General features: G+C 36.2%; 1 protein-coding gene across 3 annotated transcripts in view; it reads right to left on the bottom strand.

The window, feature by feature from the left end:
• Window positions 1-27617, bottom strand: part of SNTG1 (syntrophin gamma 1) — a 352474-nt gene that overhangs the window by 238238 nt on the left and 86619 nt on the right. Inside the window, exons 1-2 of one of the 3 annotated variants that reach the window (XM_069779318.1) lie at window positions 23317-23391; window positions 20837-20907 (exon numbers count right to left, since the gene is read on the bottom strand). The exons of the other annotated variants lie outside the window; for them this stretch is intronic. The gene's annotated coding sequence lies outside the window, so the exon portion shown is untranslated. Of the gene's footprint in view, window positions 1-20836; window positions 20908-23316; window positions 23392-27617 lie in introns of those variants that run through there. 3 annotated transcript variants of the gene reach the window in all.

Here is a 27617-nt window from a genome sequence, read left to right as displayed (position 1 = left end):
ACACCAAAACCAAAACCAAACCAAACCAAAACCCAAAACCCCAAACACATAAAAAGCACATAAATTACAACTGCAGTCAAGTACTCCAGAGTCAGTGATCAGTAACACTGAGTCACCCATGACACATTACTTCAAGTTCCTGGTATACATATATTAACATGTGTTTAATTGTGTGTTTTCATATACCATTTTTCTCCCCACAGAACTTCTGCTTCACTCACTTGACTGGCCAGACTGTGCACTCAGCATTAATTTCTCAGTCACAGCTCAGCATCGCAAGGCAGCAATGGGCAGTGCTGTAGTTAAGTCAGTTATACACTACTCTGAAACACTAGATTCTTTTCTTGACATGACCATGCAGTCCCTGCACAGTGATGGACAAGAAACGTAAACCACAGGTGTCACCTGCAGCTTTGGTATGCTTCTAGTGTTATTATAATATTCTCATAATATGATTCAACCCCTGGGATCCTGCAAGTGCTTTGTTTATTTAACTAGTAACAGAGGCCTGTTTTGAACAAATAATGTATTACAGCATGCAAAATAAGTCTGCAAGAATGAGCTGACAGCTTTGATAATTTTGTCCGTAATCATTTTCTGTGTGACTTTTACACGTATGTAAAGGGGCAAATATAATAGGTATGTTATAAAAAGAAACTTGTTAACATAATAAAGCATCCTGAAACTATTGCAGGAGTGCAAGAAAACAGCTAATGACAATATTCCGTAAAAAGGAATCTTGCTGGTTCAAAATAGCTATGGCACACTGACACTATATGAAAAGGATATGTTGCATTACTACACCTTTTGTCAGTACTGTCTACCTTATGCATTCAATGAGGCACTTTGGTTTTTTAATAGATCATCGTGCAATTACAAATTTTATCCACCCAACTGTGCATTAGAAATTGCATTAAGGTTGCACAGAGAATCTTACTGCTGCCATTTCTTAACTCTTCAGGCCCTGGCTTTCTTGCATTAATATTTTAAACATATTTCTATTTCACATTATCTACATATGTAATTATTCATTCAAAGCACAGCATATATTATAGAACTCAGCAATATCCATAATTCAGAGAAAGAAATCAGCTGTTCCAAGAGAATCCTCCTAAACAAAAGAAATGTGTCAGAAGAAAGATTCGTAATCAGAACTGAAATGTTTGGGATCATGCATCACTATCCCAAAAGTCAGGAAAGAATTGCTTCAAATGCAAGCTAAGTGCCTAAGTATTTACAACAACAGGGAAAAATGCATCTGTAGAGAAAATTGTGGGTGTATCAAAGACAAGGATTTCTTGTTCTTGTGGATTTTCTGCTCATTTGGAGACCATTTCTGTACACAAGATGCATCCAATAACTGCCGCTGCCATTTAATTACTTCATATAGAGAGCTCTTTTGTTGCGCATATGCAAGATTATTGATTTCTTTTACTGCCCATTAGTGTTTCCCTGATACTTTTCTGTCATTAGAATAATTCAAAGGACAGTACGTCAGCCAACTAAGCAACTCGTGCAGAGCCCAGACTTTTGCTGTGCATCAATATGCATAGTTTTCTGTAACTTCAGGAGTGCTTGATTATGATTCTCAACATATTCAATCAGAAGGGGTTCTGAAGAGATTTTCATTTCAATTATGCATGCCTCATTATCATACTTTTAGTGAAGCGGAAAGTACATTACAAGGTGAGAGCCAAAAATGATGAGATGAAAAGCACAAAGCATAAGTATCTTAGGAGGATTTCTAAATTTGTCTGAAACAATATTAATTCATAATAATAATAATCATTCTTTCTATAACACTGCATTTTTACATGGCACTTTACAATCAGCTCTTCAGAGCATCTTTCACAAGATCAGGTGTGGCGCAAAGCTTCAGTAAAGACAGCACACAGTTATCACTGGGGAGACGAACAACTTAGTATTCTGTGATGCAGTGGGATTTAAGGAGAGACGTTCTGAGATTGAAAATAGGTGCTCAGAAAAGAGGAAAGCCCTGAGCTGAGGGGAAATGGGGCAGTGTTATGAAAGGCAGAACTGCTGGAGACTAAACCTTAGGCTAACAGAGAGAGCTAAAACAACAGTGAAGCAACATATAATTAGGAGGTATATGGAGCATGACACTGGGGTCATCAGATCAGGAAGTACACCATGGTTTGGAAGGGAAAGAGAAGAAACTCAACTCTGAACATAAAAGAACACAAAAGGATTTAATGAGAGAAATAACGTGGTTAGAAGAACATGATTTTCAATAGCAATATTTTTGTTAGACTGGAGAGCTGAAACTCTCAGAATAGATATATGAGTAGGGAAGAAAGAGAGGAGGGATAGATATAAAGGGACTAACTGAAAAAGGAGTTGGGGGGGGGACGGGGGGATGGACTATAACCAGGAAAGAAGTGGAGAGTTGTTAAGGTCAGGAAGGGAGAAACTAGATGAAGAATGAGAATGATGTACTGTGACAAAGATCCCTGAGAGGCAGCAGAAAAGGCATAAGGAAATAAGAGAGAAATCTATGCTTAACAGCAAGACTGTTTTTTACAGAGCAAAATACAGGGAGGCCAGATTGCAGACATCCTAGAACATGGCTGTTGGAGGAACAGTGTAGGCGCCCTTTATTTACACCAAAAAAAATTAAAAGGCAAAGAGGGAGGATGAAGTCAGTATGTGAACAGAAGAAGAAAAAAAAGAAGAAAGATTTTTTTTTTTAATTAGGTGAAGACTGTGGATAATATAGGAAAAAAAGCCAGAAAGTATATAAAAGAATATATGAAATATAAATTCTTAATATAAATAAGAAGGATACAAGTTGTGAAGTGAAGGAAAGAGAGTAAGAAAGGAAGTGAGAAAGAGGAACAGTATAGACTGAGAGATTGTGAAGACAGGTTGACAGAAAACATGAAATTAAAGGCTAGGGGAGGTAACAAAAGGCAGGTGAGGAGGAATGAATCTTTCTGAGTATCAAATTTAAACTGCAAAATTGTAAAAGATTATTTACATGAAGAAACCACATTTGTATGAAGAAACCACACTGAAGGATGGGGCTTTGAGCAACCTGGTCTAGTGGAAAGTGTCCCTGCCCATGGCAGGGCGATGGAGTAGATGATCTTTAAATGTTCCTTCCAACCCAAACCATTCTATGATTCTATGATTCCACCTCTAAGCTCTAAGACACTGCTAACAATCCTGATCTGTCATCAGAAAATGGGTGTGCTGTTGAATCAGAGCCAAACATTAATTTAATGGGAGAGTGAAGACATGACAGTAGAATATGCATTAAAAAAGCAGTAAAAGAAAGTGCTGAACAGACCTTTGAGGAAAATAATTAAGAACTATAATGCTGTATGTCTGACAAATGTGAACTGTACAAGCTAAGCACAAGTGGCAGATACCTACCTGATGTAACAGACATAATTTCTTCAACAGACTTAAGTATTGGTCTGTAGCTTTCTGAATAAAAGACTGACCTTAAAGTATCTAGGCATAGATACTTCTAAAATTGGTAATATTAATGAATCTTTTTAAGCCTGTGGACTATCAGTAATTTCAAACAAATTCAGATGTCAGAATTTGATAGGAGTCATGATGAATCAGAACAGGCACTTACCTTCCTCACTATAATTAATATAGTATTACAGTAACACAGCTATAGAATAAATAAGCCACCTCTACTAATAGGAAAGGCCATAAAGACTGCAGGAAAAATGAAAGGTGTTTGATGAGCTTGTTTGCATGATAGAAAACAGTGTTCTTCCCACTGTCACAGCAACAGCAACACTGAAAAGCTTGTGTACTTAATTATTGGCTATATTTTTCTATCAAGACAAAAATTTCAATTTACTTTACCTCATGTACTCATAATAGAAGCAGTGCTGCAAAATCACTAATAAAATACAGTACAATACAAAACCATAGAATACAATAAAACAAACCTTTAGAATAATCAGTGGGTGGGAGCAGGCTTTTAGAACTTGTTGGTGCACACAGAACAAAAAAGATTACTTGTATCTATTTAAAAGGAATTATGTCAGTACTCAAATCTAAAATTTTGCGCAAGAATTGTAGAAAAAATAAGCAATGAATTTTCAAAAATCAGTGAAATTTGTACTTATTTAGGTGGGAATTGCATCAATTTTCAGTGGCAAGCAAGTTTGACACAGAACTGTCAACATACACCTTTGACCTGGTAGTGAACACAATATAGTTAATAGCTGTTAAATCTTTTTTACAGGAAAATATTCCTTATACTGAATACTCCAATGTGTACATTGACACTTTTTTTGGTTAAAAAAAAAAAAGACTAAGTTCTCCACAGCAGCCAAAAGAGATTTCTTTATAAAGAAGTGAAATATTAGTGTACTTCCTTAATTACCATTGACAGTTTAGCAAGAACAAATATAGAATCCAATTTGCTTGTGTGTTCATCCATCTTTTAAAACAGGTCTGTTCAGTTCCAACAGTGTAATGGTGAATATATTTACTATATAAAATTATTTAGAACAGTGGAATTGAAAAAGTATGGCAAAATGCTCTTCACATTCCCAGAAAGCAATTACAAGACAATAAAAACCAAAGTGAACTTCCTCTTGTTCCTTTATCATAACAGCATATTCTGGATTGGACAGTAGCCCTCTATTAAAACTGTGACAGTATTTCAAGGTCCATGGGTCTTTATCATTCTTTTAAATGCAATACATGGAACTAATTTCACCTATGTGAATCTCAACATAGTTGCCCCAGTCTTTCTTGAAAATAAGCATTCTCAAAATGTTCCTGATCTGTAGTCAGCACTTTATCCACATTTAAAAAAAAAAAAAAAGAAAAAAGCACTCGAAATAAAATCTAGACAATTATAAATTAGATTTAGACCAACAAAATGTTCTGTCCTTACAATACTTCAGAAAATTTATGTTTCTCATTAAAATAAATTCTCCAAAATCTTTCTAGAGTACTAAAAAATGTCTCTACACAGAATGTCCAAAAAATCAGGGGTCTAATGTTAAATAAATAAATGGTGAAAGTAAGTTATACTGAGGTTCTAACTTTTCACTTTTAATAAATGAAAGCAATGAAACCTTAACAGAGCTCCTGATGTGGTGATATTTGAGATCTTCAGTATTATTTTTTCCTCAGTAAATCACTTGAGTTTTATATCTTTTGTATCCTTTTAGTAGAAACCCAGAATCCATCTGTCTGGCTAAGCTTCTGGGCTAATAAATTCCACTGCATGTCTCTTGTGTTATTAATCTTTACACCAAATCCAATTTTACTTATCATAAGCATCCTGGTTCCTTCTCTGGACCTTTGAGATAACTAAACATTTGCTCTTTGTGTACAAATAGCAAACTAGCAGAGAGAAGGACTGGTGTACGTTTCATATCTGTCACACACCAAAAAGGATTTCTGAATTTCATCTTCAAAGCTTTTTTTTCTCCTGTGCTATTTATGTGTATATCTATCTATAGTTTGGACTGACCCCTCTCTCAATTCTGAGACAATACGTGTCTATTTCACAAGGACAAAAAAGCAATGGCATGCAACACAAATGAAGGCAGAACACAAAAAAATGTATAGCACGCGCTGCTCATGCCCTACTAGCCAGATACCTGTCCATGACGTAAACTTCATGATCTTAATCATATAAAGAAAGTAAAAGCATGATCATTTCAAAGACCTTGGCGGGAACCTAATGCTAACTCACAACTTGTTTTCATCCAGTGTAGTCTTAGATGAAATTTGCATTACCAGTAAGCAAATAATTAAAAAACTCTTTGACCTGTAAAAGTTTTTCAAAGACTTCAGCTTCAGACAAAAGTCCAGAACTACTCATGGTGAAGAGGAGATCCAGGAGGGAGCAGAGCAAGAGACAGACAGATGTAAATGTCCAAAAGCTGGACAACCCTCAGGTTCTTGGTATCCAAAGATGCTGGAAATAACAGAGGAAAATCCTGAAGTTTCATAAATAGTATAAATATAAAATTATTTTCCTCCCATAGTACTCATCTTTTGGCCCAGAAGCTTAAAAGTTGCCTTAAAAGACTTCCACATATGCTGAACCTGTCACTTTTTCATGCATTTAGCATTTGTGTAAGGAAAGCGAAAGGAGAGAAATAGGTATCTGTTTTTCATATTCTTTCCATGGACAATTTCTAGCTTTGATGTCCTTATTCTGTTTCTTAATCACCAGATGCTGTGAGGTCCAGCACACACACATGTGGAAGCAAGAAAATCCCAGGAAAGTCAAGGGCCGTTTCAGTTTTCGTTTGATTTTAGAGATGCCCTGATGGACAAGGCAGTTATGTAGTCAAAGAAACACAGCATTGTGAAATCACAGAAGGTGTCTGTCAGTGTAACAGAGGAAATACAGAAGAGGAAAAAGAGATTTAGGAAATGAACATGACTGCTAGCAGTATATAAACTAAGATAGTATTCAGGGATTAACCTGCAGGTGCCTTCACTAATACAACGACTATTAAGAAAACTATTATACAAGTATCTTACAACAGATTAATAGGAAGTAAGCAAAAAAAAAAAAAAAAACTGCTAAGGAAATACATTATAAAATTAATTGTTCCTTCCTTTCTTTTAAAGGAACACCTGTGCAAAGGTGTCACAAATTATAATGAAACACCGCTGATAAATCTGAACATCAGCCTCAGAAAATTTCTGAGGATTGTTAGTAGCATTGTTAGTAAGCAATTAATTGCAGGTAGTTAGATATAGCATGTTTTGTTCTTTAATATAATTTTAAACGAATGTTGAGAAAACACATTACTGCTTTCATTTTTCTGAAACAGCAAAACTTCTCAGAAAACTGATTTTGTGTACATGCATCTCTTCATATCCATTGCATATTTTAAAACTAAGCAAAACAATTACATGCTTAAATGTCACCACTGACAGAAGGTAAGGTAAGGCGAGATTTGTAAAGACATTTAGCCCTTTTGGAGTATATGGAACATAATATCCTAATATGTACAGTAAATCCAACAAAAGTTTTCAGCCAAAGCTTTGATTCAAACAACATTTGGAGACTGCAGAACCAGCCAAATGCCTATTTATTGAGTTGGTGGCAGGCGGACACAAAAAGGGCCAAACACCTTCCCACCAGCACTACTGTATGCAACAAGCAGAAGCATTAAATATTGAAGATCCATCTACAGAGATTCTATATGGGCCTGTCCCCCCTCACAGCCTATGAAGTACACAGAAGAAAGTGAGATAAGTTTGCAGATACCTATATGAAATTTGTGAACTTGTTAATGATGAAAAAAGGTATTTTCAAAATATGAGGGTGTAAGTATTTAATTTGTTATTTTCTTAGAACATATAAAATGACACAGCACACCACACATTCAAAAACTAGCATTTCTTTATGCTGAACACTGTAATACTTATTATTCTGTAGGTATTCCCCTAAAGCAGGAATATTAAATCAGTTCCCAATCTTAACTACAAATGTTAGGTCCCATGAGAAAATGGCTCAAAGCTTTTTGTTGTCTGGATGTATTACTTGAAATGTCAATACAGAGACAAGTGTTGCAAACTCTCACCAGTTTACCTGACTCTAGAACAGGAGCTGATAGCTGCTCCACACTGACATGTACATTGTCAATATCCATACGTGAGTAGTGTTTTGCAAGATGCTCTTCTGACTTCCCCAGACCTCTTCCTAGGCTTTTGCCTATTCTTCTTTTTATCAGATCCTGAACTTAATTCAGTCTCCTAGGTTTTAATCCAAGGATTACCATCTGATCTAAGTAACTTGGCCTCTGCCAAGTCTTCCAGTAGGTAACTGCTGGTGGTAAATGTATGGAAACAGCGCTTTCCACACAAGTACCATTTATTTCTGAACCCAGTGCACACAGTCTGCGCTAAGCAAAATGAGTTTCTCTTACAAAGAAATGGACAGGCAGAACAGTTACTGATGCACTGACATTCCCCCACCACCTCCCAGAAGGGAACCACTGCGCAGGGAACTTACAGCCTTGTCGGTTGTTGCAGGCAATGCACATAAAGGTCCTCTGCTGTTTGTGGACCTTCTCCCCTCATTTTGCCAGTAACCTGTTTTCAATGCTCTGAACACCCCCAGCTCCAGCCAGTGCAAAAAAGTTATCTTGAAAAGAAAAAACTAATGCTTTCTTAAATCTTAACCTTCTTTCAGCTATTGCACATGCCAATTCCCAGCTTAGCTGTTTGACTTCAAGCAGGCAGTAAACAGTAAAATCAAGTGATACATAATACTTAATGCATAATCTGAGTAAGAAATAAGATAGACATTCTCCCAACTTGCAATGAATATTATACATATCATACAGTACTTTTGAACCCTACAGTTCCTAGGTCTTAATAGCACGTGGGATAGGGGAGAGGCAAGCAAATCATTAGACTAGCAAGATGTTGTGAGCTAACCACCACACAGCCACTCGCTCACTCCCACCCCCAGTGGGATGGAGGAAGAAGAAAGGCAGAGTAAAAGCAAGAAAACTTGGGGGTCGAGATAAAAACTGTTTAGCAAGGGAAGCAGAAGTTGAAGAAGAGAGAAAGAAAACAAAATAAGCAATGCAAGTCAATCACTCACCTCCTCCCACGGGTAGAACGATGCCCAGCCAGGTCCTGAGCAAAGAGGGCTAACCTAAAACCCCCTCATTTCCCTTTCTCTTGCTGAATATGACTCTATATGGCATGGAATATCTCATCAATTAGTTCAGGTCATCTGACTGGTTGTGTGCCCTCCCAACCTCTTGCCCACCCCCAATCTGTGGGGGCACAATGAGAAAGAGAGAAGGCCTTGACGCTGTTCAGCAATAGCTAAAACATCAGTATGTTATCAGTACTGTTTTGGTCACAAAACTAAAACACAGTGCCATACCAGCTGCAGAGAAGAACATTAACTCTATGCCAGCCAGGCCCGGTACACAAGAGATTTTTGAAAAAACATACCCAGAGAGGGATGGAGAAAATGATGTCTTGTATCTCTGCATGCATCTCATTGCATTTGACTCCACAACAGAACAAGTTGTGTGATACATAAACTGATTGTGATACATAAATTGATACATATTTTTTTGCTTACTAGTAACGCTTTGCATTTCTCATTTTGAATTGTGATATTCTTTTGTAAATTATATTGGTTTCATAAAACAGACATGACTTTCCATAATACCTGTATTAGTCCTTTAATATTGGGCCTGAACTCCGAGTCTGATTTCACCAAAGTACTTTTCTTTCATCTAAATGTTCCAGGGCGAAAGATCTTCACTCACACCAACTCAAACTCTTCTCATACAATGTAGTCTTCCTCACAGTGAAGATACTCCATCTGAAAAAGTCTCCTTACATTCATTAAATTTTACAAACCATATTTTAGCATCCATTTTGGTCTGTAACTGTGGTCCCAAAAGAGTAAGTTTCGTAGCATCCTATACCCAGGGCCCTGTGAACACAAGGCGACTCTACCTACACACGTCCATTCAACTTGTTTAGCAAGTTTACCAACTCAAGACAAACAAGATTTTACCTTCTACATTTCAGAAGAGATTGCTAGATAATAGTTTCAGAATTTTAAATCCTGTTACTAATTTAAATCTATTTTAAACAAATTAGCAGCTAGATAGCTATAGGATATGTGGGATATCAGAAAAATACCTAGGGAATAGATGTACAAATAAAGGAAGACACCATAGCAACAGGCATAATTTTTAAGGTTTAAGCAGAAAAGCAAGCATGCACTGACTTTCTACTTGGATTCATGCAGCCGTCAAAATGAATTTAAACTAGATACAAGACCTGTACAGCCCAATTTAATTTTATGAAGCAATTTTTCAAACAACTATATGCCAGTTGCAATGTACAAGATGAGATGCGGGTGCTGTATCCTTTATTGTAGCAACTATGTGGTAATTTGTCTGTCAACTCTCTTGCTAGTTGAAGTGTGGCTATTAATCTATTTGTGTTTGGATCAATTCCAATTTTCTAGTCTTCTGGGCAGCTTTCAAAAAGACTCCGTATTTCATAAAAAGAACCTCCCACAACACACATTTTCTTCTGTCTTCCCATATGTTGCATTTTTCTTCAAGATAACTCTCAACTAGTGCCCAAGGTTAACATGCTTCTGCCATGGACTGGTAGCACAACTAATGCTTTCTTTCAGATCTACAGAGATGAATAACACCTGATTTACTCTGGTGAGCAGGAATTCCCTCATTCAGTAAGATACTTGTTGAGGGAAAGAGAAAAAAATATCTTGCATTATTTTAAACGTCTATTTTACACTGGGTTTTAATGATTTTACAAGGCCAGCATCGATGTCTCTGTAGCTGTTAAGGCAGCCAATAATAAGACCAGGTTAATACACATCTACACTAAACACAGGGTAAATACAGGTTAACAATGATGAGAACTTTGTGCATGGCTAAGTAGTTGAGTGTAGAACACTATTTTCTGTGCTATTTTGGATTTCATTACCAAGATGGAATGACCATAACTGACTCATTATGTTAAGTGTGTAGATGGATGTTCTTTATTTAAAGAATACTTTGTTGTTAGGAATGCAGACTACTCCACTAACACTACTGATCACCGTGAACACAGTACTGCTGGCCTTCATATGAGCTTGGCTCCCACAAGACAGATTTGGTTCACATAACCTGTGTCACCACTAACTTGATGGCACTGATATCTCTTATGATAAAGCAACTGACGATTAATGCTATCTCGACCTGGGAACCCAGAGTCACGTATTAGTTATGGAAAAGGAATAGCAAATATGTTTTGAAGATGGACTCAACAGAAGGCCACTAAAACTATGATTTGCATGAGTTCTGATTGCAATGAATTCTGATTGTAAGGGTTATACAAGTAAAACCTAGTGGGCGCACATTCTTACAGCATAACAGGAATGTTGTCTTCTGCTTCCTTTACAGTTGGTGGAGAGACAGGAACTTCTGCAGCACAGTCAAGCCCATCCAAACCTTCACTGCCCCAGAGGATGCTCTCTCTACAACCACTGCGGGGAAGACTAGAACAGTTGGCTGCACATCAGACACACCACACTCAAACATCTAGCATTAGACAGGATTAATCCAGGCCTCAGTGTTTTGCTATTCTCTGTCATTCACTCTGCATTAGAATTCTTGTTTTAACTGTATCATGGTTAATGAGTTTAACACAGTGGATGGATCTGCCCAAGATAAGGTCCTGTGATTTCCTACACAGTGCTTAAAGGTGAAAGAAAAGGGATGCTGAATTGTTTCTTCTCTGAATAGGCACATTCTAGTAAGAAAGAGATGGGGAGAACCTCTCCTTATAACAGCAATACACTGAAATGTCTTTAAATGTTACATTGTCAGCAAACATATCAGAAAAGTCTGCGCCCTCTCTTTATGCATGAGTACAAGCACAGTCACCTCAGTGCACAGGGCTTTTTCTCTTTGTGGCAGGGACTCAAAATAATTATCTTGACCATGGCTGTAAAACATAGATAACTAGACTGTTAAAGCCAAAAGGAAAAACATGTAGTTTGGAATTAATTAATAACTCGGATGAAAATACAACCATATGCATTATTTGATAGGTAGTACAGTATGGATGGTTCCCAGAAGGCATAAATACAAACAGAATATAATCAACAGCGGGTTTGTTACTGGATTTACAGCAAGGAGAGTAGATTTTCATCATAATCCTACATCAGAGGCAGAAGGACACTAGATGACTTACTGCAGATGAACAAGACTACTGCAAGATAAATAAAGTACACTCAGCATTTTCAGAGTATTAGAATAACTATCGTCAAATAGAAATGTTAAAAAATATGCTCAGCAAAGACTTAAGGAAGCTGTTTTTCTTCCCAAGGAAGTTAAGCAAACTGTGCTAAATTGTGAAGTTCTGAGATTCTTTTCAAGGAACAACTGTTATCTATATCACTGAATGATTTCTTTGTATTATACATACCTTCTATCATCCACATCAAGCAATGAAAATAACTAGCGAATGATTTCTAAAAAGAAATAATGTCTTTACTCATCCAAAAATATCTAAATATATCAAGTAATATATCAAATTCTACCCATCATTCATAGCTACAGCGAAAGGTTCTCCAGTGACAATCTGAAGGAGAAAAATACAGACTTTTTGAAAGGCCAAAGTTTATTTCTCAAAGAAGGAATGATCCTTTCCTATCACAAAACTTCTCTACTGCAAAATATCGTATTTAAATAAAACACTGACATAATCAAGGAACAGAGAAATGTTCATAGTTTTAAGGACTTTCTTTCATGACATTCTTTCTAGTCATGGAAATCATGATAAATAGGTGAGAATATGTCTCTTCTGCTCTTTCAGCACAATTTGCTACTGACAGTGATCTGTCATTCATTCCCATGATCTTCTACTCTTTCCCTTCAGTCAGAAGGACAAAACACCCAACTGCCATCTCAGCTGTTTTACTCTTCATCAGCAGGTTCCCTTGTGAAGATTTCAGTCATTTCTGTGACAGTGCTGTCTCTCCTGCTTAACAAATAAGTCACGCTTCCTCCTTGGAAGATGAAGTGGTATTTTTATATTTCAGTGATCAAAACACACAAATGCACAATTAGTCTTTAATCAGAAGATAGTCAGCAGACTGATAGCAAGAAAACCAATGCAGGGCACTTATGGTGGAATTTACTGAGTGTGATTCAACCACCTAAAAGGTAGACATCTAGCCTTAGTTTCTGCTTTAGTTGAGAAAAAAGTGTCAACATCTCCAAGGGCGATTCATTCTACCTAGCTTAGATACCTTCTTTATAAGGAAATTAATCTTCTTTGACAACGTCTTTCGGCTATGACTTAGACCAATGCCATTTAAGTTGCATCAGAAAGTGAGCAGTGTTGTACTATTGTACAGCATGCAACTGAAGTAACAGCAAATTCTTCATATGCGAATGGGTGTTAATTACTAAATAGCTGTACAGCAATTGCTGTTTGGGTCTGTGTGTATAAACATACACAGATAGATGTGTGTGTATATATATATATGCAGCTATTCATATGTACTATGAATATATACATACAAAAAGATTTACAAAAGTGAAATGTTTGGGAGCAGAAGGACAGAAATCCAAACTTTTGTTTCAGTTTGGTTTGTGGACTACTATTATGATTTTAATTAGTAAAATAATCTGGAAAAAGACACTAAGTCTTAACCTAATGGCATAATATAGTCATGGCAGTCACTTCTTATAACCCTCAAGTACTTGAAGATCCTGCTTTTGGGGGGGGAGGGGGTTATTTATTTTGTTTTGCCTTTTTTGTTTTGTTTTGTTTTCTTTGGTGTTTGGTGGTGGTTTTTTTTAATGACAGTAGAGTCTTGGAAAGGTTTCCACAATGTTTCACAAATTTTTCACATTCAGCAATGGCAGTTATGACATGACATTTCCTATCTTGACAACATAAACTTCGGCTTTATCATTTTCTAGTGATCCCAAGGGTCCTACAAAGCTGACATGTTAGTACCCTAATGAAAGCTAGATCTTGTATCTGATCTAAATAGCCACAAGTAAGGATTACATTCTGTAATACAACCTTATCATCCACATGTATATTCAAGCCCCTGGGGGAAACTGTTGCCATAACATGAATCTAAAAGACATAAAAGATCAAGGGACCGAAATAACATAAAAGGAGAAAAGTCTGTGCACAGAAGTTGTGAATGATTTCGTGCTGCGTATAACCTGCAACACTGGTGCACAGTCTGGGGCTGATCGGAAATGTGAGAACATGAGACACTTCTCTGTTCAGTTAATAAGTACATGAATGACAATATAATTTCATATTCCTCAATAATTCAAGACAAATGCTCAGAGTATTCATTTTTCTCCAGTTTGTTTTCTGTATCCCATGCTGTTTGCTTTATAGAGAAGAATGAAAAGCAAACACAGAACAAAAAGAATAAAGTATCAAGGCAAATGAGAACAGCATACAAAGAGGCAAAGCAAAACCAAATTAAGAATACGAAACAATAGCTTATTGCAAAAAGAAGCATTTGAAGAACATTCTGGAACAGAATCAGAGTATAATTTAGGTTCTCTCAAACTTCCAGTAAAAATGTGTTTGTTTTTTTAAGAAAAGAATTTTAATAACGTCCACCACATTTTACTGTGTGCTGACCCAGGCTGTAATTTGTACCATTTTTGATAATTTACAGCATTTATCCCACAATTTGAGATGTGATTCATCAAACATGAAAATATTTTCCAGATTATTAAACTAATTTACTTAAAAGCTGTGTAGAGGTTCTAACTCCACTTGTCAATTCTTAACTGCATTTAAAGAAAAGTTAAAAACACAACTAAGATGTATCATCTAGATTATGACAGTATCTAATATCTAACATGTAATTTCTAAACCTATAAAAAGATGATTCTTAGTGCTAAATATAAAGATATAAATGTATAGATATGATATAAAGAAGTAGTTGAAAGAACAAAAAAAAAAGTTTAGAACCATAGAAGAGCTTCCAGTAGCACAGACTGATTTAACATTTGGTCATGTTGCTTTCCCTTATTTATTTATTTTGGCTTTGAATTAAACACATTATTTGCACCTCCATCTGTCACAAAGCAATCCTTGTCCCAGTTTTTGTTTGTATCATTCTGTTTCCTTCACACCATTAGCATTTCTTCCTCGACTAAGAATGAGTGGTCTCTTACAAAACCAGTATTTCAAGCAGTGATTTTGAAGATGACATACCCGACAGAAGTTCAGTGATGTGTACTTCACATTCTCATTACAATTAATGTCCATGAGCATTTTAAAGGAGAATATGATTTTGTGGAAAACCTTAGCATACATATTGTTATAACTTGGCCTTTTTTCAAGGACAGGGAGAAAGAAAACATGACAACTGACAGCACTGGTGAAGGGAATGAGGTTAACTAGGGCAAGAAACAAAGGGATATGAGTCAAAGAAACAAAAATACATCTTGGAGGTACTTGTAGGGATACATCTTACACTTCACACAAGTTAGTCCAAAATTAAAATGTTCTTGAAAACAACTGAACTCCATGTGAAGTGGAGAAAGCATAATTTGAATAAGGGATTTATGTACATTTATTTTATTCTAATTGCAAAATGAAATTCTGAATTCTTGCTAGATTGATTTAAGTATTGCCATTGAGTTCTGTAGATCCAGAAAAATTTCCAGATATAGTTCAGATACTCTCATCAACTTCACTGTTAAAACTGGCAACATTTGTTAAGTGACAAAACTGTCTAAAACTTCATTTAATAAAGTCAGAAGAACCAATCCTGTCATTACTTGACATATTTCTCTTACAAAATTTGTACAAGTAGCATAATCAAACTCACACAGATGCTGGTATTTCAGAAAACAGTATTTTTTTGATATTTCCACAATCAGAAATTTCCTTTCACATTATTTAATTTTTCAGGCATTTGCTCTATCTTTATTTTACTGAAAAGACTATGCTGAGTTACTTATGTAATAAAACCTGGGGAGTAAATAGGTTCTTAAAATAATTTGAACTTAAGGAGTTCAGATCTTTCTGTAGCATTTGACAAGCAACCTTTGTATTTCTGAGATCAATGTTTGATCATTCTCATTATCTAGACTGGAAATCTATGATTTTCCTTAAGTCCTAAAGCTTAGGCTAAAATTCCTACAGGATGTTATTTCATTGTAAAACCAAGATAATTATCTTTGAAATCATCACAGGAATTAAAAAGCCACTTTACAAGGAGTTCCACATTCCAAGCTTCCACACTGTAAACTAAACATCGATGATGTTGGTTTTTTTCCTTCTGAAAGACACATGACCTCAAGCCAAATGAATCTCAAACCAAGATTAAGATGAGCCAATGTGGCATGTGTATTTTCACTCAACTTCAAAAATGCAGCTGTCCAGTACAAATTGTAAAATCAAGAGACAACTCTCCAGCAGATGAATTAGACTTATGCTTCATAGGATGTCCAGAGGGATTACAATTTCAAAACAGAAGAAAGCTTAGCAGAAGAAACTCTGACTGCAGTACAAACAGCAAGTTGCATATGCTGATTCTGATCACAGTTGATGAGTGAGAAAGAGGAGCACTGTCAAGTACATGATCACAGTCAAAGTGCTCAAGTCACAGTGCTTCCTGCAATCCCAAGCAAAACACAGTGCTGACATGAGTTAAACATGGGAATAGGTGTACTGGAATCCAAATGCTCTGTTTTACATGGGAGTAAGTTAAACTGCATACTCTCACTTGCGGAAGCTGGGCAGGCAACACCACAAGATAATAAACAGCAACTGCAAGATGAAAATACTGGGAGATTCTGCACCCACTTCTGAATCAAGACTTACTACACTATTTGTGATTTGTGGCGGTTTTTCCTGAAGGGCTTCTAATGACTCTGGAGAGCCCATAATGGCACCTCTACCCCATGACTGTTTAGTTATCTTACCCTCACCTGTAGCCATGTCTGTTGTACTAGGACATTGCCAGCAAACCCTGAGAAGTTTTTGGGCAGGTGCAAGAATTTAAAATGGTAAGGTGATGTAAAAGAAATGCTAGTTATAGTCTTTAGATAATCAAGTGAATGAATCCTTGGAGCAAACTGTAAATGTTAAGCAAAGAATTCTGCTCAGTAGGGATCAGGTGAGAAGAGTAGTGACACAAACAGCGGTAACACGTTACTTCCAAGTCATTCCCTTCCTACATAAAACATCAGCAGTCATAAACTTCATTCTTCTCCTTTGTTCTACAGAAGTACAATTTCCATGATTCGTTTAGATCTTTATATTGTGGCCTTTATCATAGTAACCAAAATCTAATGCTGGGCTTTGTAAACCAAGATTTTGCTCAGAGAAATAAATTCTGAAAATCCACAAAAGCAAGAGGGACCCACACTATCACACTGAGCAACCAGGCTCCAGTTGTCCCTAAAGGACAACTGTGTAGTTTAGATCACACATTAGTTGTACTCACTTAAATGTTTCTACTTATTGTCTAACTTTCTCAACAGAAGGCAAATTATATGTAAATTCTAATTCATCTTGCTCTTAAAAATAATGCACCTTCCTTTCACTGTGACAATTTCAGAGGTGGCACAGTTGATCATCTCAATTTCTAAACCTTCCCTACATTCATGCTCTACCTAAAATTCCATCTGCTCATTAATAGTGTCACTTGCAGGGCAAGACTCTTTCCACCTGCTGAGAAAAAGCATGCGGCACCCAGCAGTAAGTAGAACTGAGACAAGGAATATGATAGCAAGACGCCACAACACAAGAAAGTTTTGATTCCATTAATTCTTTTTGTGCCCTGGGTTATAGTCTATGATTTTCGTAGCAAATGCAAACCAGACATTTATTAATGGCAAACAGAAAGGCCAAACCGTTTATTTCAACTTGATTTACAGTATCCCATTATTTTGCTTATGCAATTTCAGCATAATCAGGAAACTTTCAGGAAACACCACTGATCACTCAAGTTTTATGTAGTGAAACACAAATATGAAACAATTTCACAATTCAAATCCAATACTTTCCAGATAGCTAGTTTATCTATCTTATTTATTCTTTTCTAAGAGTCTGTTTTCCTCTTCCAATGCTTTCATGCTTAGCTTTAAGAACATGGTAGTTTCCTGAAGCTCAACAGAATTACTCAAATGCTTAATTTTAAGTACACGTTTGCAAGATCAGTGGTTTAGTCTTGTCTTTTCACATATCATATAATGCACGGCATATGGTAAAACATTCTAATAATGGTGAAGCCCTGGAGCAGCGGCCCTTTGTATCTGAATCTTCATACTGTGAATTGTTCATCAGGCAATTCATTTTAAGTGTACCAGAAATGCTTCTTCTGTGGGAACAGATGCCTTTAATGGCTAAACTCTTTATTTGATGTCTCAGACCCTGCGATTCCTACTGTGTACAAGGTGCTAATCAAGTTAAGATTCTGGTAACGCAAGAGGAAGACATTTCAGTTATATATTTTAAGAGCTACAAACACAGTTAAAAATGCTTAGGCATCTAAATCGATCATAATAAACAAAGCTAGCAGATAGTGCTTGCTTTGTTCACAGTGCTGGCTTACTTCTTTCTCAGCCTATTCAGTCTGCATGGCTACAAAAAGATCAGACTTGCATTATGCTTGTACTTCTTGCAGTACTAATAATTTGATTTTCCAGTGTTAGATTCTTAAAAGCTTATTTTCAAGGCTTAATCTTAAAGATGGCAAGTGAAGAAGCTAACAGGAAAAAAATCTAAGTTGCTCCCCTCCTCTGCTAAAACATTTTGGAGCAAAAAGGAAAAAATACTTGTTGATTATTCTGTACATTCATTTGTGTCCAGCTTACTGGACATTCACAGATATCAATCAAGAGGCAATATGATGTAATGGCTGAGTGTTTTATCTGATACATCAAGACATAAAGAAAATAACAAGTGCAGTAGGTAATGGACGATGAGAGACTAGGAAGGTCTAACAAGTTGTTCAACACCAAGATTCATGTTGTATACAGTCAACAATTGTTACTCTTGAACTGAAAAAAATTACACTTTGGTAATTACTGGGTAGCTCATTTCCCTGACAAGTTATCATTTTGACTCGAATAGCAGAAGATAGTTTCCCATTTTCACAAATTAAGCTTTTTTCCTTGTGTGAAATTAGAATTCCCCCTTTTTTTCTTTTTTTTTTTTTGTTCCCTAAATGAAACTGGATAGAACTCAGATCTTGCACATCTAGAGTTGAGGGTTGAGGATACAAAAAGTAGGAATGTCTCTTCTGTAATATCTCTACTCACATCTATGCATCGTTTTTGTGCTTGTTTGTGTGAACAGAGAAGGATAAAGAAAAAAGATTTTCCACTCTAGCATCATTATGGAGAGGAAGAAAAGGAAAACATAACTTTCAAGATTTTTATTGCAGTTTTATCTCCTGGCACTATTATAATTTACTTTATTTGTTTAACTTAAAGACTAGGTGATTTCCTTCTCAGAAGTCTAGTATATTTGGTTATGATTTTTTTAAATCAATCAGGCCCCACAAATAGAATGTAAGTACTTTAGCTGTGTATATCTTAGTTTCAATGTAGAGATAGTAAGTATACCGTGTAGATCTCAACATGTCAGTTTCCTGTCCTTAAGTGGCCATTATTTTTCAATTTTTATTACAGATACCTTTTTTTAATCGAGTTAAAAGACATTCACAGAATTGAGAAATTTAACACAGCTCCCGGATGGTTTCCAAACTTTTCACTACAAAAAAATTCTGCTAGTAATTGTTACAAAAGATTTTTTCCTTCACTTTGGCACTCTGGAATAGAATAAAGCTGAATTCTTAAATGATTAACTTACTCCACAAGAAATCATTAATTCATTAAACAACTTTAATTAATGTTTGGAGCTTACGTTCAATCCAATTCAGCATAAACAAATATTTATCATTTTTCCTTCACAAAGTATTCAATCAGTTTAACATGTTCTTTATTTTAAGCATCTCTGTCTCTATATTTAACCAGTTAGTTTGTGATGAATACAGATTATTGAATCAGGCTTTCTGGGGAAAAAAAACAAACCAACAAAAAATCCCCCAAACAAACCCTTGTTTCTTCTTTCTAATTATTTACTGAATGGGTTTGATCGGTAATGTCAGGTTAAATCCTAAATTATGTTGCAAGAGTAAAAATGGATTAAGCAAAATTAATTTTGGAAGTTGTGAGTTTTCTGTCTGTATCGCTGGTTGGTGTGGCTGGGATAACTATTTTCTAGGACCACTGGATGTGGGCTGCGAGTGAATGTATGCAAACCTACTTACACCCTGACAGATGAGACCCTGAAGAAACATAAACATGAGGTGGGTCTCCCCTTCAAGCCAGCTCTCATGCTCACTGTAAATCTCTCCTAGCACAGGCTCAGGTGTGAAAGAGAGAAATGAGAGGAAATCTCATGATGTTCTTCAGATGAGAGTAGCTCATATCTCTGCTTAGCTGATGACGTTAGCTATCGTATGTGTAAAGTTAATGGGAATTTTGTCACTGGATTAAACTCTAACTCCACTGAATCCTACTTTGTGAATTGTGAACTGTAATTGATGAGGGTTTTAAACTCTGCAATCCTGCCAGGGAACAGCAATGGGTGCAAAAATAAATTGGGGGTTTTATTTATATTCACAGATTTTATTTGTTCATCTTGCAACTTTACTACTTATTTTTATTTGAATGTTAGTTTATCCCAGAAGTAACAGAATTATGAAATACTATCATCAGTTTCCAACTCTCCCTTCCCTGAAGATATTGTTGGAAAAACTATTCAAGTTTCAGAGCTTAGGTCACACTCCTTTAAACAATCTACTGTGATTTACAAAAAAAATCAATCAGTCAAATGAAGACTTTATATTATACGGTAGAAAAAAACAGCTGACAGTCCAAATTCAAACCCAGCATGAAAAAAGGCAACCTGGCTAAGATACATCAAATGCTAGGAAGTCTTCAGTTTTTTTACCTTTGCAGAGCTTCAACTCAAATAGCACTTTTTTCCCCAGTAATAATAAGGACAAAAACCAATAATTTATAATGATTAAAACTTTTCTGGGCACAGAAAAAGAAAAGCAACAAAGCAATTTCCTCAGGCTATCCTGTTTCATTTAATCTTTTTCTTCCTCCCTTCCAGAGCTTTACTGCTTTGTTCTTTATTATTCTTTCTTCCTACTAACCCTCATATTCCTTTGAACTGGAATACCCCGCTGTACATGGAAAGTCATGTAAGCAAACTTATCTTTAAAGTGTACGGTCTTACGAAAACAATGAAGATTCTTAAAAATAAAAACTAAATTCCTATAATGGCTCACCTGCTGCAGACTTCCACCAATTAAACTGCTTAGACTTCTGAAACCAGGTGTAGTTACTTCTTTGAAATTCTCTGGTTTATGATAATGACAGAAAAAAAAATAGTTCAAGTAATTATAATTTTTTTTTTACTTTAACATTTTTCTTTCACCAAGTATTCACTTTGTAGCTCATTACAATTTACCAGGTAAATCTGGAGTAGTAGTGGTATGGTGAACTTCTATATTCATTGCTATTTTCAACCTCTTCTAAGACCACGCAAGTAATTCTGGGAGCATTTCAGTTTAGGACTCTGTGGTTACACGAATTCTGGTAAATTAGATGTGCCAAAGCCTGTTCTGTGGCACTGAGAGTAAGTGGTGTGGCTTGCCTGCAAAATGTTAAAATCTCTTCTGTTTCAGAACAGAGAGGCCTTATCTATACTAGTTATCAGGAACTGCCATTGACCTATGCTAGCCCTTAAATTCTCCCTAAATACTGTTTGAGAAAGTGATAATGTCATAAGCCAAAGCATTTTAGGAAACATGCCAACAACTAAACTGCTCTAGCCCTGTTTGCTACTATACATAGCTTGCAAGTCCAGCATCGTCTGAAGTACAAAGCAATAGCCCCTGGAACACCTTGGGATATAATACATTGCTCTCATCATAAAAATCACTCGTTATTAAATCTAAAATATCAGCTGGAAATTTGACAGTTTCTTCTGTGCTTGGGAACTGCAAGTAGTGCTATGACCTTTTGGCAAAGATATCCTTGCATTTAAAGATTTTGTAATTACTATATTTTAAAGCAATTACTATATAGCAAAATATAGCAATTAATATAACTACTGTGATATTAAAATAATTAAGCCAACACAAAACATTTTAAAACCTGAAACTTGCCTTTTACACCAGTACTTCTGTGAACTCAATTTCAACATTCATTTATTTTCTCCCTTTTGCTCACACCTGTTTTACGCTAAATATAGTTTACCAAAATCAAAGGAACAAAATAATTTTACATGTGCTATTAATAAAACAAAAGGCATCATTTGGAAAATAAAGAGTAGCCTAGTGAAAATAATGACATCCTGAAGGCATATGTTGTTTGTATTTGCCGTCACTTGACTGCTGTTGTAGTAACATAGATGAGCGTACTAGCAGTTGGCTAAGGATCTTTGTATCTTTTTAACCACAGATACAGGAGAATAGTAATTCTGGCACCACAAAGTCAAATATAATAGATGATCAAATTATTTCTAGCTACTACCAAATTCTGGAATAATACTGGGAAATTGGATTGCTCTCTCTAGATACTTCAGTATGCGTTTCAGGTAACATCTATTCAAGAAGTATATGCATGTAATATAATACAAAGAAGAGGGAACAGAAACAAGGAAGGATTCTGTATCCTTATTCAGTGCAGTACAGCACCACTTGGTTCAGTAGTCTATATTAATCTACAGTCTCTTAAAATTTGATACAGTCCAGTCTTCCATGGAGCAATTTGTATGGCAGCTAAATAAAAGAACTTTGAAAAATAATTCACAACTAATAAGTCACCTTTTGTGAAGTAAAGTACTGAACACTCTATGTTTATATGAAATATACAGTAAATGGAACTAGGAAATTTTATTTGAAGGTGTGCTTATCTTTCCTATAAACTGTATTTGTTTAATGATTTCTCTACCTAGATTTCAACATAGGATGGAAGGCTATGGTGGCCTTGATTTAGTCTCTGCTAGGGTTTGTAGGGTGCTATTTTTGCTGTTGACAAAAGTCTTGACATTAATTCTGCAGCAGAATGGATTTTTCATGTCTCATATCCCTGCTGATCCTACTGAGTACTATTTCCATTTCTGTCCCAGTGAGTCAAAGGCACAGTTACCTCCATCTCCAGCTAACACATCTCTAGATCAGAACCGCTACCTCGTCTAAGCTATCCAACTACTAACATAGTTGGACTAAAATAACAACCATTGGTTTTAACATGTTTTTGCTAGAAATTTGCTGCATCTTTCTTAGTGAGCAAGACCATGTGCCTGAAGGTATGCTGTTTTTCCAACAGTACTTACTGTTCTAATAAAAATATTCATTCACATTAATATATGGAGTAAACGGAATTCTTCAGGCTGTTAAAATGTGAAATACACAATATTTCACAGTACATTTAGCTCACAAATTTTCCTCTGTCATTATTAGCTCTGTCAGGCTAAAGCTTCTGCTGCACTTACCTATTTCTGTATGTTATACTCAGCATGTGTAATCTCTACACCATGAAAACCAATGCTTTGTTTCAGCTTCCTATCACAAGCTCACATTTGAAACCTCATTCCAACATTGTAAATGGCACACTGACCCTAACTCCTGGCACATAAGACCATTACAAACTGAATATACACATGTCAAATCTCTCAGATTGATTTCTGTCAAATAAAGATCAAAGGTTATAAATGCTTCTTTCACCCATTCACTTAGAGAACTAAGTCTTTTTATCCTACCTTTGTATGACTGCTGGATTCCAAGTGACAATGTCTTTCCAGCAGTAAGTAAACATACAATGACTTGAAAATCTGGAAAAGGAGATTTTGCCTGTGGTGACACAAAATATGTAGCAACTTAGGGCAGATAACACATAAATCTTTGCAAAACTGGTAAGAACAGTTCAGTATAAACATTCTAGGAGATTGCAACCACATTGCTTTCTAAGGTCCACTCCTGAAACATAGGTTTAACTTTATGTTTTCATTTAGCTATCTGAAGCAGAATTTCAGCAACAGTCTTACTTGCAGCAGGTATGCAATTATAAAAGCAATGTTACATATAGAATTAAAAAGACTGTCACATTATGACACTCCATTTTGCTAAATTATCTTACATTTTAATGCAAGAAAATTCTAGATTAAAGCTTATCACATAGATTAACCTCTGGATTGTCCATTCTCCTATCACAATAAAATGCTTTTAAAATGTGTTACTGCTGAATTCTGCAGTCATGAGTCATGTTAAAATACACAATAAAGAAAACGAGAGTCTGCCCTGAAGCCTTTGTGTGAAGAAGAAAGACTGATCAGATTAGAAAATACAATGGAGGAATATAAGACAGAAAAGACCACATGCATCAGTAGGGTCAGACCTTGACAACAGCACAACAGCTGATGGATCCAGAAGAGTCCACTGATCAGCTGTTCTGCACACCTCTGTGGACTATGGCACTGCCAACAACCCTACAGCAAGGACCTACTTGCTCCTTTGGGTGCAAGACCAAAGTATACAGTCTAGCCTATTATAGAAAGAGAACACATGAGACCAAAGACAAGCAGTTGGGAAATGTAAGGTGGACTTCACAACCTAGAGAATGCCAGTGAAGAAAGCAAGCTATTATTTTATTTTCTCTCATTTGTTGCTATCTCACCTCTAAAAAAGCAGACCATTGCCTCTTAAAAAGAGGAAAAGAGCTTGGATTTTACATATAATAAATGGTAACATATGACACAAAAAAATGCTTTAAATACTTATACTTCCTTGGTTAGCATTATATCTGAGATTTCTTCACACAGGACTGTTGAATTTGGATGTAAATATGTAGTTGCACTTTTTTTTTTCTTTTTTTTTTTAAACTGGAAATCAAGTTCAAGCTTTCCCTTAGCCTTTTTTTGGTGGAGGGCACCAAAGTACAAGGAATAAAAAGAGCTCCCTTTTCTTATCAGCTACCAGTGTATACCTCTACAGACGCACGCTAGAAACATGGCAAAACTTGATAGAACATCTCTGGCATACAGAGAAGCAAGGAACGTATTGAGGCAGGGTTTGTGAACTCTTGGTCTAACATTAGGAAAACCCTTCTCTTTTGATTGCAATGACAAGTGAAATACAGCACTTGAAATTTATCTGGGAGATACCTGAATCCGAGGTTATGGAGGTCTCACCTCTAGGTCACTGAAACCAAAGCAAGCTGAAATTGCACAGGAGTGTTAAAAATACAACAAATGTAAATCTGACAACCATCAAAGTTCTGAGTGTCAGCCGGATTTTTTTTTCACAGTTCTCCTATAGAATTCATGCATTTTAATTAGCCTAATAATTTGTACATATGGTGAACTATAATTATTTTGCTTTCAGGTTGATTTACTAATGTTGACAGGAAAGGAGTGTAAAAGCATCATCCTTTATTTTTTTCAGATAACTTGATGCAGTGATGGAGTGATTAGAAGGATTATAAATAATAAAATATTATACACTTTCAGGAATGTCCAGAAATTTTGAATTAAAACCACTATTACAAAAAGGTCACAAAAGCTTTGTTCAGCTTAATTTGTGCCTTAACACTCTAAGCGTCTGATGAAGTCTAATGGAGGGTATTTTCTCTGTTCTTCAAAAAATGATAGTTCAAGCAGCAGTGGTTCCTTTATAAAATAGTGTATCTTGTAATACAGTGAAAACCTTAAATTAAGTTCTTCTTTAGGTTTCCATGTGTAGGAATATGATGATGTATGCAAGATCACTTGCATCCAGTACCCAGAAATCTAAGAAAGTTTTTGATTCATGTTCCTAATTTCTTACTTAAGTGACAACACTGCAAAATGTAGGCTGGTTAAAACACTTTCCAAGGGCAATCTATTGAAAATAACATCCTGTTCCATATGGATACCAGACATTACACCAAAGCTGCAGGTTTTCAAAGCCCAAATTTAGGAACAAAGGATTGGCACTGGCAGTCTTGATCATCTACCTCAAGCCTCTTGCAATCTCAATCAATTTTGTAAAAGCTGTTTAGTCCAAAAGGGTCAAGTGAACATATACGGTATGTATTCTCACACAACAATTGACACAAAATATTTTTCAAACTCCACTGTCCACTATGACCCAGGGCCCCCAAATCACAACTACTTCCCTTCAGTATCAATATGTACCTCAGGGATTTTCTTTGTTTGGTTGGTTTTTTTTAAAAAAACATGATTCCTGACAGCAGACTATGGCTCAAACAATAAAGGAAATTAGAAGAAGATGACAGCAATGGCTAACAATGTAAGTTTGGGGAGGAACCCTTCTGAACCATAGAATGGCACTTAGCAATGGGCAAGGCACAGAAGCCAGGTTCTTGACAGAGTTTATCATTACTGAAATTTTACTGTAGCCTACTACACATCTCTGAGGCCTCTGCGGCTTACATTTTCAGGAAGGATTAAGAAAGAAAAGAAACCTCCCCCAAAACCAGTGTTATGATTTATCACATAAACAAGCAGTCTGCCTTTCAAGCAGTGGCGTATCCAGAACTGTGTATTGGCCTCCCCAGATTATAGGATACAAGGCTGAAAGAGCTCTCCTCAGCTACTGAGTATAAATTCCAGAAACTGCAAGCAGCCTCAGCATGTAATCTTGTCTGTAAATGTATCAAGCTTCATTGTATGAGTAACCAAACTCCTTGTCTTCATTGCTTCTATTGCCATGACTCTTTTGAAACATTACAATCTGCAGTTTGCAAAAACAATAAGAATGGTGACAATGGCAAAAATTAATTCATATCATTAATTTCTCTAATATTAAAATGCATAGAAAATAATCTATGAAACAAATAACTGAATCGTGAATATTCATAGTTTGGAATGGGTAACTAAATAATTTTGAAAGTAGTGAATACAGTGAATACACTCAAATGGTTTGTTTAAAGAGAATGCTTCCAATAGATTATTTATTATTTTTACCCTGTAACAATTTTTTACCTTCACAGGTGATACTGTGAGAAAATCTACAAAAACGTCATTCTACTTTAAGGTGTTTTACTCTTACAAATAAAGACAGGAGAATCAATGTAAGTTAACTAGCATCAGCACCTGAGAAAGGTTTATGTGAACACGTGAACAATAAATCCATACATTAGTACAACCACCAGGCAAACTCAAACTACACAAGACAGTGTGGTAATTTTCTAAATTAATTACCTCTAAGTTAAAGGTGAAGCTTTACATGTTCCTTGACTTCCAATGTCAGTCTTAGTTCTCCCTGTCTGTAGCCCTCCTGAATCAGAGCAGTGCAGTACCTGACACACTTTGTCCCTTTGTCCTCAAATGCAAGGAACTTCCTAAGTGTCGTGGTTTAACCCCAGCCAGCAACTAAGCACCACGCAGCTGCTCACTCACTCCCCCCCACCCAGTGGGATGGGGGAGAGAATCGGGAAAAAGAAGCAAAACTCCTGGGTTGAGATAAGAACGGCTTAATAGAACAGAAAAGAAGAAACTAATAATGATAATGATAACACTATTAAAATGACAACAGTAGTAATAAAAGGATTGGAATGGACAAATGATGTGCAGGGCAATTGCTCACTACCCGCTGACCAACACCCAGTCAGTCCCGGAGCGGCGATTCCCTGCGCCCACTCCCCAGTTCCTATACTAGATGGGACGTCCCATGGTATGGAATACACCGTTGGCCACTTTGGGTCAGGTGCCCTGGCTGTGTCCTGTGCCAACTTCTTGTGCCCCTCCAGCTTTCTCGCTGGCTGGGCATGAGAAGCTGAAAAATCCTTGACTTTAGTCTAAACACTACTTAGCAACAGCTGAAAACATCAGTGTTATCAACATTCTTCTCATACTGAACTCAAAACATAGCACCGTACCAGCTACTAGGAAGACAGTTAACTCTATCCCAGCTGAAACCAGGACACTAAGGAACGGCACAGAGTTGGAGGTGGCACCAGCCATGCCTCATGCACACCTTTGCTATGCTAGACCTGGGAGAAGACAATCCACTCAATTTAAAACAGAAAATAAGAACAGCTGCACAGTTTGTTATTGACAAC

The sequence above is a fragment of the Haliaeetus albicilla genome, chromosome 3 (genome assembly GCF_947461875.1).
Source record: "Haliaeetus albicilla chromosome 3, bHalAlb1.1, whole genome shotgun sequence".
Taxonomy (NCBI): domain Eukaryota; kingdom Metazoa; phylum Chordata; class Aves; order Accipitriformes; family Accipitridae; genus Haliaeetus; species Haliaeetus albicilla.
This window is presented reverse-complemented; position numbering and strand designations above follow the sequence as displayed.